This window comes from Pyxicephalus adspersus, chromosome 3, assembly GCF_032062135.1.
Source record: "Pyxicephalus adspersus chromosome 3, UCB_Pads_2.0, whole genome shotgun sequence".
Lineage (NCBI taxonomy): Eukaryota > Metazoa > Chordata > Amphibia > Anura > Pyxicephalidae > Pyxicephalus > Pyxicephalus adspersus.
In genome coordinates, this window is record NC_092860.1 from 59,847,828 (window position 1) to 59,861,874 (window position 14,047).

General features: G+C 45.5%; 1 pseudogene; it reads left to right on the top strand.

The window, feature by feature from the left end:
- Positions 1 to 5,368: 5,368 nt before the first annotated feature.
- On the top strand, positions 5,369 to 6,163 carry LOC140327407 (PC-esterase domain-containing protein 1A pseudogene; annotated as a pseudogene).
- Positions 6,164 to 14,047: the final 7,884 nt, after the last annotated feature.

Genomic DNA, 14,047 nt, shown 5'->3' on the forward strand with positions numbered 1-14,047 from the left:
CAGCAATGGGAGGAGGAGGAGGCGGTGGGCTCTGAGACATAGTGTGGACAGCATTAGTATCTGGCATCTAGAGTTCGGTACTGGGCAGGCGGCAGCATCATTTACAGCAGGAGGAGGAGACGGTGGGCTCTGAGACAGAGTGTGGACCACATTAGTATCTGTCATCTTAAGCCCAGTAAAAAAAAAAGTAAAAAAAAAAAAAGAGATATAATTTTGATACCACTTGCTATCTATCAAAATAAACATTTCTGTGTTTTTGTAAAGAGACGGAGTGTGAACGACATTAGTATCTGGCATCTAGAATTTGGTACTGGGCAGGCGGCAGCATCATTTACAGCAGGAGGATGAAGCAGTTGGCTTAGATGCCAGATATTAATGCGGTCCCCACTCGGTCTCAGAGCCCACCGCCTCCTCCTCCTGCTGTAAATGATACTGCCGCCAGCCCAGTACTCGACTTTATATGCCAGATACTAATACTGTCCTCACTCCGTCTTAGAGCCAACCGCCTCCTCCTCCTGCTGTAAATAATGCTGCCGCCTGCCCAGTACCGTTCTCTAGATGCCAGAATCTAATGCTGTCCACACTCCGTCTCAGAGCCCACCGCCTTCTCCTCCTGCTGTAAATGATGCTGCCGCCTGCCTAGTACCAAACTCTAGATGCCAGATACTAATGCAGTCCACACTCCGTCTCAGAGCCCACTGCCTCCTCCTCCTGCTGTAAATGATGCTTGCGCCTGCCCAATACCAAACTCTAGATTCCATATACTAATGTCGTCCACACTCCGTCTCAGGGCCAAACGCCTCCTCCTCCTCCTATTGCTGTAAATGATGCTGCCGCCTGCCCAGTACCCAACTTTAGATGCCAGATACTAATGCCGTCCATGCTCCGTCTCAGGGCCCACTGCCTCCTCCTGCTATAAATGATGTTGCCGCCTGCCCAGTACCAAAATCTAGATGCCAGATACTTATGCCGTCCACGCTCCGTCTCAGAGCCCACCACCTCCTCCTCCTGCTGTAAATGATGCTGCCACCTTCCCGGTACCCAACTCTAGATGCCAGATACCAATGCGGTCCATACTCTGTCTCAGAGCCCACCGCCTCCTCCTCCTGCTGTAAATGATACCGCTGTCTGCCCAGTACCCGACTTTAGATGCCAGATACTAATGCCGTCCACGCTCTGTCTCAGAGCCCACCGCCTCTTCCTCCTCCTGCTGTAAATGATGCTGCCGCCTGCCCAGTACCAAACTCTAGATGCCTGATACTAATGCTGTCCACACTCTATATTAGACCCCACCGCCTCCTCCTCTTTCTGTATCTGATGCTGCCACCTGCCCAGTACCCGAATGTATATGCCAGATTCTAATGCCATCCACACTCCGTCTCAGAGCCAATCGCCTCCTCCTCCTGCTGTAAATAATGCTGCCGCCTGCTCACCACTGAACTCTAGATGCCAGATACTAATGCCGTCCACACTCCGTCTCAGAGCCCACTGCCTCCTCCTCCTCCTGCTGTAAATGATTCTGCCGCCTGCCCAGTACCAAACTCTAAATACCAGATTCTAGTGCCGTCCACACTCCGTCTCACAGCCCACCGTCTCCTCCTCCTTCTGTAAATGATGCTGCTGCCTGCCCAGTATCGAAATCTAGATGCCAGATACTAATGCCGTCCACACTCCATCTAAGAGTCCACCGCCTCCTCCACTTCCTGCTGTAAATGATGCTGCCGCCTACCCAGTACCAATGTTTGGTGAGAGGGAGCTGTGAATGACTAAACTGTTGCAATCCCAAGAAAATGCAAAAATAAATACATTTGTAATTAAGTAATGTAAAAGGATTGAAAATACATGGTATGGACTGAAGACCCTGGGGTGGTGGTGGTGGTGCTGCCAGCAGCAGCAGTGCTGGTGGTGGTGTTGGTGGTGGTGGTAGCAGTGGTGGTGGCCATTCTCCTTGGCTCCATGTAACATGGGACAACGCACCCAAAACATTTTTTGGAGGAATAAAGTCAATGGTGTATTTTTACCTGTTCTTGTTCCTTTGTTCTTTGTTCTTTTTCCATTTTTTCCTTTTTTTTTTTTGCAAGTTTTGGCATGTTTTAGCATGACCAGAATGACTAAGAAACTGCAAATTTATAGGGATACACACGCACACACATGAGTGCGCAAGCGCGTATGCGCAGATGCACGCAAACGCGTACGCGCAGATGCACGCAAACGCGTATGCGCAGATGCACACAAACGCACGTTCATTTAAATGTGAGCCATTCAAGGATTTTGCTTGCTGTTGTCATGGGTCCAAATTTGGACCTCGATTTGCTGTTCACTACTGCTGTTGCTGCAGTAAACGGCACATATTGTATGCTGGAAGAAGAGCAGCAGCAGCATCAACATTGACCTGTAAAGGACTGTAGATACCCACAGAACAGAGAGCAGGTGTGCGCTAATTAATTGCTATGATCTCACCAGTGAGAGCTTAACAGATCCTCTTTAATCGCGCAGCTGAAATCTAATGAAGCATTAAAGATTCTAATTGACCTGTAAAGGACTGTAGATACGCACAGAACAGAGAGCAGGTGTGCGCTAATTAAGTGCTATGATCTCACCAGTGACAGCTTAACAGATCTTCCTTAATCGCGCAGCTGAAATCTAGTCGCCCTAATTGGCAGATTAGAGGGGGCTAGTGTACGAGCGCACTCGACTCTGGACTGCGGGAAACCGGCTCGCTGGAAGCGCCAACGTACGCGCATCCAGCGAGCGCGGATTTCATTGATGAATCAGGGACACTGTCTCAGAGCCCACCACCTCCTCCTGTAAATGATGCTGCCACCTGCCCCGTACCCAACTCTAGATGCCAGATACCAATGCCGTCCATACTCTGTCTCAGAGCCCACCGCCTCCTCCTCCTGCTGTAAATGATGCTGCCGCCTGACCAATACTAAACTCTAGATTCCAGATACTAATGTTGTCCACACTCCGTCTCAGGGCCCACCGCCTCCTCCTCCTCCTATTGCTGTAAATGATGCTGCCACCTGCCCAGTACAGACTTTAGATGCCAGATACTAATGCTATCCACACTCCGTCCCAGAGCCTACCGCCTCCTCCTCCTGCTGTAAAAGATGCTGCCCCCTGCCCAGTCTTGAACTCTAGATGCCAAATACTAATGCTGTCCACACTCCTTCTCAAAGCCCACCCCCTCTGCCTCCTCCCATTGCTTTAAATGATGCTGCCGCACGCGCAGTACCAAAATCTAGATGCCAGATACTAATGCCATCCACACTCTGTCTCAGAGCCCAGCGCCTTCTCCTCCCGCTCTTGCTGTAAGTGATGCTGCCACCTGCCCAGTACCTGAATGTAAATGCCAGATACAAATGCCATCCACACTCCGTCTCAGAGCCCACCGCCTCCTCCTCCTGCTCCTTCCTGCCCAGTACCAAACTCCAGATGCCAGATACTAATACCATCAACACTCTGTCTCAGAGCCCACCGCTTCCTCCTCCTGCTGTAAATGATGCTGCCGCCTGCCCGGTACCCAACTCTAGATGCCAGATACTAATGCCGTCCATACTCCGTCTCAGAGCCCACCGCCTCCTCCTACTGCTGTAAATGATGTTGCCGCCTGCCCAATACCAAACTCTACATTCCAGATACTAATGTTGTCCACACTTCGTCTCAGGGCCCACCGCCTCCTCCTCCTGCTCTTGCTGTAACTGATGCTGCCACCTGCCCAGTACCTGAATGTAGATGCCAGATACTATTGCCATCCACACTCCGTCTCAGAGCCCACCGCCTCCTCCTCCTGCTTCTGACTGCCCAGTACCCGACTTTAGATGCCGGATACTAATGCCATCCACGCTCCATCTCAGAGCCCACCGCCTCCTCCTCCTGCTGTAAATGATGCTGCCATCTGCCCGGTACCCAACTCTAGATGCCAGATACTAATGCTGTCCATACTCCGTCTCAGAGCCCACCGCCTCCTCCTCCTGCTGTAAATGATGCTGCTGCCTGCCCAATACCAAACTCTAGATTCCAGATACTAATGTTGTCCACACTTCGCCTCAGGGCCCACTGGCTTCGAATCATGCTGTTAGTGTTGCTGCCTACCTAGTACCCAACTCTAGATTCCAATTACTAATGTTGTCCACACTCCGTCTCAGTGCTATATGCCTCCTCCTCATGCTGGTACTGGTGCTGCCCAGTACCCAACTCTAGATGCCAGTTACTAATTCCGTCCACACTTTGCCTCATACCCCACCACCTCTTCCTCCTGCTGTTATTGCTGCCGCCTTCCCAGTACCCAGTACCCAGCTGTAGATGCCAGTTAACAAGGCTGTCCATGCCGCATTTTAGAAAAGTTACAGCTAGCAGATAGGAAAAGGTACAAAGCAATGTCTCCACTAGCTACAGCTTCTACACTGTCCACATAGGTGATGACCTTAACCACTAATGCCGTCCTTGCTCCGTCTCAGGGCCCTCTTCCTCCTCCTCCCAGTACCCAGCTCTAGATGCCAGTTAACACTGCCATCCACACTTCTCTGTGCCCATCGCCTCCTCCTCCTCCTGCTTTCACTGACTGATGCTGCCGCCTGCCCAGTACCCAACTCTAGATGCCAGTTACTAATACTGTCCAAACTTCATCTCAGGGCCTACCACCTCCTTCTTCTGCTGTTACTGATGCTGCCGCCTGCCCAGTACCCTACTCTAGTTGCCAGTTACTATTGTCGTCCACACTTAGGGACAGATTGGAATCTTGTTCATCCATTCATTTCTCCAAAAGCTACAGCTTCTACACTGTCCATATAGGTGATGGCCTCAACCACTAATGCCGTCCTTGCTCCGTCCCAGGGCCTACCTCCTTCTCCTCCCAGTACCCATCTCTAGATGCCAGTTAACAATGCCATCCACACTACTCAGGGCCCACCGCCTACTCTTCCTGCTATTACTGCTGCTGCCTGCCCACTGCCCAGTACCCAGCTTTCGATTTCAGACTAGACTCAAGCTCAACAGGGTTTTCTTTCCCCGCTGATTCCGCCAAGCCCCGTTTCCTTTCATGTGCTTTCACTTGATAGCAGGCCCCGAGACGGAGTGTGGAAGGCATTAGTAACTGGCATCTAGAGCTGGGTGTAGTGCATCTTTAATGACACCCCGAAGTGTGTAATGCAAGTGTGTAATCTGAAATTTGTGATTGAATGTAGAAGGCCACGTCTTCTGCTTCATCCATCGGTACCACACTCTATCGGACTGAATTTCTGTGTATGTTACCCCGGAACTGGGGAGTGGGACAGCAGTCCCTCTGTATAGGTTGAGGGGATGAGATGGGAGACACTGGTATATTTAACGGGAACTGAAAGGTCCTGGATGACCACAATGAGCCATGAAGTTTTTGAGCTCAGCAGACGTCCGGAGACTTCTCCACAACAAGTATGTGGCCGTCCTGGGAGACTCCATTCAAAGATCCGTCAACAAGGATCTTGTAAAAAATACTGTAGAATGATGAGTTTCGGACTGAGAAGCAGCTGAAAGGGAAGGGTGAGATGTCATTTGCAAACGACACATTGGGGGATCTCTTGGTGAAATGCACAATGGCATAATTTACCGCCAAGTGCGTAATTACAGAACTGACCACCACCCTGTACGGCTCTATTTCCTGACCCGTGTTTCTTCAGAGTACATAGAGAGCGTGCTGGCCAACTTCCAACATGGACCTCAGCCCAAAGTTGTCATCAACTCGTGTATATAGGATGTTATCGGGTATAATGAGCAATCACTGCAAATGTACAAAACCAACCTGGACCACCTGTTTATTCAGCTCACCGAGGTGCTGAGCCCAAAATGTCTGGTAATATGCAACATGTCCATGTCTGTTGGATTCAAAGCTGGTGAAGTGCTAGAGTACCCAATTCCTAATGTGCACTGGGACATCATAGAAGGGAATTTCTACAGCGCCACACTGGCAGATTTGTACAAATTGGATGTGTTTGACATGCACTTTCACTTATGCTTGGAGCTGCGCTCCAGGGTTATAGATGCCACCCACTTTAATCAGCTGGCTCATCGGAAGTATACTTGCATCCTGATGGCTCATATTGATTAAGCCTGGGGCGTGCAGCAGGAACAGGAGGAAGAGGAGACGGTGGGCTCTGAGACGGAGCATGGAAAGCATTGGTAACTGGCATCTAGAGCTGGTTACTGGGCAGGCGGCAGCAGTAACAGCATGAGGAGTAGGCGGTGGGCCCTGAGACAGAGCAAGGAGGGCATTAGAGGTTGAGGCCATCACCTATATGGACAGTGTTGAAGCTGTAGCTATTGGAGAAATGAATGGATGAACGAGATTCCAATCTGTCCCTACCTACTATGTAGCGAAACCACATGAAAGGGAACCGGCTTGGCGGAATCAGCGGGGAAAAAGACCCTGTTGAGCTTGAGTCTAGTCTGGCATCTAGAGCTGGGTACTGGGCAGTGGGAAGGCGGCAGCTGTAAGAGCAGGAGGAGTAACACAGTCATCCACACTACGTCTCAGGGCCCACCGCCACTGTAGGGACAGTGGGAATCTCATTCATCCCAATAGCTACACCTTCTACACTGTCAATAAACGATGATGGCCTCAAGCTATAATGCCGTCCTTGCTCTGTCTCAGGGCCCACTGCCTCCTCCTCCTGCTGTTGCTGCTGCTGCCGCCACCTGTTAACAATGCTGTCCACACTCTGTCTCAGGGCCTGCCACCTCCTCCTCATGCTGATTCTGCTACCGCCTGCCCACTGCCCAGTACCCAGCTCTAGATGCCAGACTAGACTCAAGCTAAACAGGGTGTTCTTTCCCAGCTGATTCCGCCAAGCTCGTTACGTTTCATGTGGTTTCGCTACATAGTAGGTAGGGACAAATTTGAATCTCGTTCATCCATTCATGTCTCCAATAGCTACAGCTTCTAAACTGGCCATATAAGTGATGGCCTCAACCTCTAATGCCATCCTTGCTCCTTCCCAGGGAGCCGCCGCCTCATCCTTATGCTGTAACTGATGCCGTCTGCCCAGTACCCAGCTCTGGATGCCAGTTACCAATGCTGTCCACGATCCGTCTCAGCGCCCACCGGCTCCTCCTCCTGCTGTTGCCACCTGTCAGTACTCCTTTTATAAATATGGCATTACAGCCATCTAGGTGGCATTGATGATGCACTACACCCAGCTCTAGACGTCAGTTACCAATGAGGTCCCCGCTCCATCTCAGTGCCCACCGCCTCCTCCTCCTGCTGCTGCCACCAATCACTTGTAACTTATAACAGAGCTGTCTAACTGGCTAATTTTTTGACTGAAAGACCCCCCTCAGAGACCTCTGCCTGTACTCTGAAGCCTGTGTATGGCTTTTAACAGAGCAGTGAAACCTGGTGGCTAATTTTTGGACCAGAGGAACCCCCTCATGACCCTCTCTGCCTCTACTCGGAGACCGTATAAAATCCGGCATGTTCCCTTGACCGCCCCATAAAATGGCCTTGCCAGCAACAGAAGAAAGACTTCCTTATTTTTTTTATTACTTGTACAGTGTTGTGCAGAGCTGGGGGAGTCTTGACATGTCTTTTTAAATTTATTTATAGGCTGTAGAAGCTCTACACAGCCCTGAAAAACAACCCAAACTTTTCCCCCATTGACTTTAATAGAGTTCGAATTCGGTGGTCGATCACCTGAATAATTATGCATTATTCGACTGAATAGCGGTCGAATCGAATAGTGAGCTATTCGACCAACACTAGTGGTGTCAACGACAGCAGTAATGAGGAGGATGCCTGTCCTGACAATAGTGATGCCATTAATTTTTGGGTCAACAGGCTTGAAATCTGCCGGAAGTTAGCACAGTATGCCATCAAGCTTCTTTCGTGCCCAGCATTCAGTGTTCTGTCCGAAAGAACCTTCAGTGCCGCTGGTGGAGTGGTTATGGACAACCGTTCACTACTGTGAACGAAAGGTGGGTTACTAACAACTATCATACCCCCACTGTAGATGTCACTGATTGACTGACACAAGGACTCACTGGCCAACCAAGATGCCTCTGTGAACCCACACTGCTCCTGTGCTGAGTCTGTGGCTGGCTATCACCAACACCCTGTCAGCTGAGCCTGCCTCAGTTGAATTTTTCTGCTAGTTATCGTAACGTACAGGGGTGGCATTTATCGCCAATGTCATGCTTGCCATTGTGCCAGCTAGCAATATACTTTAAATTCTACTGTTTCCGAGAGGCCAACAAACTGCAGATGAAAACCCTTAGTACTGCCACACTGATAGGTACCATTGCCTTTGCCTAATTTTTCAGAAAAGTATTGTAGGATTAAGGGTTGGCATTCATGTCATCCACTTCATGATGCAAACTAGCAATATCATCTTGGTCTAGCCCTCCTACGTTTAATCACAAATTTCAGATATTTGTATTACACACTTCTGGATGGCATTGATGATGGACTACACCCAGCTCTGGATGCCAGTTACCAATGCGGTCCCCGCTCCTTTCCAGGGCCCATTGCCTACTCCTGCTGCTGTTGCTGCCATCTGTTACATCCGTCCATTAACTAAAATTGTATTACACACTTCTATGTGGCATTGACGATGCACTACAGCCAGCTCTAGATGCCAGTTACCAATGCGGTCCATGCTCCATCTCAGGGCCCACCGCCTTCTCCTGCTGCTGCTACTGCCATCTGGTAATACTCCATTCACTAAAATTGTATTACACACTTCTGGGTGGCATTGAGGATGCACTACACCCAGCTCTAGATGCTAGTTACCAATGCGGTCTACGCTTTGTCTCAGAGCCCACTGCCTCCTCCTGCTGCTGCTGCCTCCTGTCAGTACTCTGTTCACTAAAATTGTATTACACACTGTACATTGACGATGCACTACACCCAGCTCTCCATTATGGGTGGCATTCCTAACACATGTCATCCAGGTCATGATGCCAGCTAGCAATACCGTCTCCTGCTGTTTTGATGGCAGGGACTGCTGCTAGTGGGTTGAGTTCACATGTAGCACCACCTTTTCTCAATGTCCTAATGTTTATGCTTCCTTCTGTATGCTGTCCATCACACAAAAATCCTATTTGCCTGCTGTCACTTTACCTGCAATTTTCTGGAAAACCACAAGGTCTTTTGAAACTTTTGTATTTTTCCTTTTTTTTTTTGTATTTTCCTTGTTGTCACTGTTCTCCTATACATACCTAACAAATTTGGTGGAGCTAACATGTAGAGGGGCTTTGCTATTAATGTTTAAAATCAGCCTATTGCCCTAATTGAATTCGCGAAATAGGTTCAAGGAATCAGCGAATCGGTTCGCTGTCAGATGCCCTCTCGCTCATCCTTAATTACCACAAATTATTTTAAATTAAACAACTCAGATGCAGTTGAACAGCAGACTTTCAGCTTTAATTCAGTGGGTTGAACAAAAAGATTGCATAAAAATGTGAGGAATTAAAGCCTTTTTTTTATACAATCACTTAATTTCAGGCAGTAATGGTACATCATGAGAAAGAAACAAAGCACTGGTGAACTCAGCAACACCAAAAGACCTGGACATCTATGGAAGACAACAGTGCTGGATGATCGCAGAATCATTTCCATGATGAAGGGAAAGTCCGTCACAACAGCCAACCAAGTGAACAACACTCTCCAGGAAGTAGGCGTATCGATATCCAAGTCTACTATAAAGAGAAGACTGCATGAAAGTAAATACAAAGGGTGCACTGCAAGGTGCAAGCCACTCATAAGCCCCAACAATAGAAAGGCTAGATTGGACTTTACTAAAAAAATCTAAAAAAAACAGCACAGTTCTGAAAAAACATTCTTTAGATAGATGAAACCAAGATCAACCTTTACCAAAATGATGGCAAGAAAAAAGTATGGAGAAGGCGTGGAACAGCCCATGATCCAAAGCATACCACAGCATCTGTAAAACATGGCAGAGGCAGTGGGATGGTTTGGGCATGGCTTCCAGTGGCACTGGGACACTAGTGTTTATCAATGATGTGACACAGGACAGAAGCAGCCGAATGAATTCTGAGATGTTCAGAAACATACTGTCTGCTCAAATCCAGCTAAATGCAGTCAAATTGATTGGGAGGCGTTTCATTATACAGATGGACAATTACCCAAAACATACAGCCAAAGCAACCCAGGAGTTTATTAAAGCAAAGAAGTGGAATATTCTTGAATGACAAGGTCAGTCACCTGATCTGAACCCAATTGAGTATGCATTTCACTTGTTGAAGACTAAACTTGAAAATGAAAGCTGCTGCAGTAAAGGCCTGGCAGAGCATTAAAAAGGAGGAAACCCAGCATCTGGTGATGTCCATGAGTTCAAGACTACGGGCTGTCATTGGCAGCAAAGGGTTTTCAACCAAGTTTTAAAAATGAACATTTTATTTTCAGCCTTTTTTTTGTCCAATTACTTAAGGGCCCCTGAAATGAAGTGATTGTGTTAAAAAAAGGCTTTAGTTCCTCACATTTTTATGGAATCTTTTGTTCAACCCACTGAATTAAAGCTGAAAGTCTGCAGTTCAACTGCATCAGAGTTGTTTAATTTAAAATTAATTGTGGTAATGTACAGAACCAAAATTTGAAAAAAGTTGTCCAAATATGTATATACCTGACTGTATAATAAATGTAGCATTATTTTCATGAGACTTTCATTTTCCTTCTTTTTATTCATACATTTTCTTTTATTTTACAGAAATATCTTGAAGAGTCCTTCAAGATGAAGTATTTTAAATGACCCTAATGTTTTTTGCTACATTTCTGGTAAATATTCTCAGCAAAAACAAAGAAACATTACAGAATTTTTGAAACAAGCATTTCTTGCATGTTTTAGTATTGGGCTCCCCCATATTGTATGCAAAAGTTGTGCAGAGTGTCTATGTCAGTGGAAAAATGGGAAACCAAAAATCATTACAATGATTGTTATTTTTGTGCTATGAATGTAAAAGATTTCAATAGTTTACATGCCGCATGGTGCTGATGTTCCCATACCAGTTATCAGTACACTCCCTGATATTCCTGTACCTGACTTAGAGGATATACAGGGTTTGGAGTGTAATCCAGGAGTTAGCAAAGTGAATATGAAAGAAGTGTCTCATCAATCCAGCAGTTCTCCCAAGAAGAGCTCAATGATTTAATTTGTGACCTAAGTCTGTCAAAACAAGCATCTAAACTTTTAGCATCCAGGCTAAAAGATAAGAACTGTCTGAGAACAGAAGTTAAAATAACGGTTTATAGGACAAGAGAGGTGAGAGTCCTACCATATTTCAGTGAAGGTGGAGACTTTGTGTACTGTTGTAACATCCCTGGACTACTAGCCCATATGGGAGTTCAGAATACCGAGCAGAAGACTGACGGCTTTTCATTACGTTCCACAGTTCCACTCAATTTGAAATCTGTTTTACTGCATAATGGAAACTTCTATACATCAATTCCAATTGGTCACTCAACAAAACTTAAAGAAGAATATGAAAATATCAAAATAGTCTTGCAAAAGCTTTGCTATCATGAACATCAATAAAAAATCGTGAACTTCCTACTTGGACAGCAAAGTGGATACACAAAGTATCCATGTTTCATCTGCTTGTGGGATAGCAGAGCAAAGCAGGATCACTAGAAAAAAAGTGACACGGCTCCCAAGAGAAAATATTAAAAAAGGTGCAGCGAAAATTTTACTGAGCCAAAGGATGACAAAGAAAAAATCATTCTCCCCCTACTACACATAAAGTTGGGATTAATGAAGCAATTTGTTAGAGCTCAGCTCTGAACAAGGACAGTGATTGATTCAAATACATTTGTAGATTCTTCCCTGGATTAGGTACTGAAAAATTAAAAGCAGGAATCTTTGATGGGCCCCAGATTCAGAAACTGATAAATGATTCAAATTTCACAAGTTACATGACTGATACTGAAGCTTCTGCCTATCACAGCTATGTCATTGTTAAGAACTTCTTTGGTAACCATAAAGCACACAATTATGAAGAACTGATACAAAACTTGCTCTTAAACTTTAAAAATTTGGGTGCTGCTATGAGCATAAAGGTACACTATCTCCATACCCATTTGAAAAATTTCCAGAAAAGCTTGGCAATTTCAGTGAGGAACAAGGGGAGAGGTTCCATCAAGATATAAGGGTAATAGAAGAAAGGTATCAGGGCAGATGGGATAAACGCGGAATGGCAGACTACTGCTGGAGCCTTCAATATGATTGTCCTGGTCATCAGCATAAATAAAATTCATACAAACTGAGTTTTTCAATGACTTCTTTGTGATTAGTTCTGTAAATATACGGAATAGAGAATATATTGACATTAGGTATTTGAAAAATTTAATTTTGCATACGTAGGCATATCTAGTTTAATTTTGCTAATCTTTAATGTTTCATTAGTTTTCTATGAGGTTATTATTGGGGTCATTATTTCAAAAACTAGAGCCAATCTAGCAAAACCAATACCATATTTGGAGTCTGTGCATCAAACATAACCTAAAATGTCTTTATTCTGTTTGGCAAGAAAATGTTTGTTGACAAGTGTTATCATTGCAGTGAATTTATTAGGATTTATCCAAACACCACAATGCATCTTTAACTGATTTCCCCAAAAGTCTATATTTACTATATCCCATTGGGAACTCTAATATATAAATTGCTGATTAGTAATTAGTTGCAGTTGCACACATACAGTGCGGCTTTCCTGGGCGGTATCATTTAACATTGCATAATAGATTTGCCATATAGAATCTCTTGTCCACTCAAAGTTATCTTACCACAAATGTAGGTATTTTAATTATTTGGTAGTTATTCCGGGACCCCAGTGAGTTAAATTTTTCAGGCTAGATGTGAGTTTTTCCCACTTTTTTTCTTACTCATATCAGTACTAAACGTATTTACCAACCTTAATTGGACGTTCTAATTTACTTTCTTTAAAGCAGAGATAAGCTGTTTCATCTTATCTCCATGGTCCTAATATACAACACCTAAATAAAAGTAATTGCTTTTTAAATTTATATACATATATACATACTTTCTCTAAAAATATCTTTTCTACACTTAGCTATCTGTAACGGATAATATGGTTGATATATATGTTTATTGATTGAATATGTAAATTAGCTCACTATCTTAATATATGTATATATTTTTAAATGATATTTAATGATTGTTTAAGCACATTTAGCAATGGAGATATTACCTCACTGTACTTATGTATAATTGATTGATGTTTGCCTTGATGTAGCTTAACTCTATTTATTTAGACCGTATAAATTCTAGCCAGCCCCTAAGGCAGCCCCATTAGGCGAAATGTATCTGGCAAAAACTAGACTTGAACGGTCATGGTGTATCAATGTGTTTGATATGGGGAGGCTGATTCATCAAGCCAAATCCGAAGCTCACGCATACGATGCTGGACCCGAGGATCCCCCGGGTGATAAAATCCAGCGAGCTCTGGCGGGCGAGAGCTCGCTTTTGCCAGCGAACTAGATATTTTCAACAAAAGTCACAGGCACACACAAGTTCTTGTTTGCTTCTATAGATATATATGTATATATACAAATGTCACAGGCACACACAAGTTCTTGTTTACTTTATGTAAACGTTTCTTTCACATTTGTATGCATTTTTATGCATATACTTTTACAAGTGATTGTAAGCTTTTTAAGAAAGTTTCCACACTGACGCCACCTCCACACTATGTCCCTGTGCCACTCTGTGGCCTACTGATGCAGCCGCCACCTCCAAACTCTGTCATTGTGCCACTCTGTGGCCTGCTGATGCTGCCCCCACCTCCATACTCTGTCATTGTGCCACTCTGTGGCCTCCTGATGCTGCCGCCATGTGCCACTCTGTGGCCTCCTGATGCTGCCGCCACCTCCACACAATGTCCTTGTGCCACTCTGTGGCCTACTGATGCTGCCGCCACCTCCAGACTCTGTCATTGTGCCACTCTGTGGTCTACTGATGCTGCTGCCACCTACACACTATGTCCTTGTGCCACTCTGTGTCCTCCTCATGCTGCCATCACTTCCACACTATGTCCTTGTGCC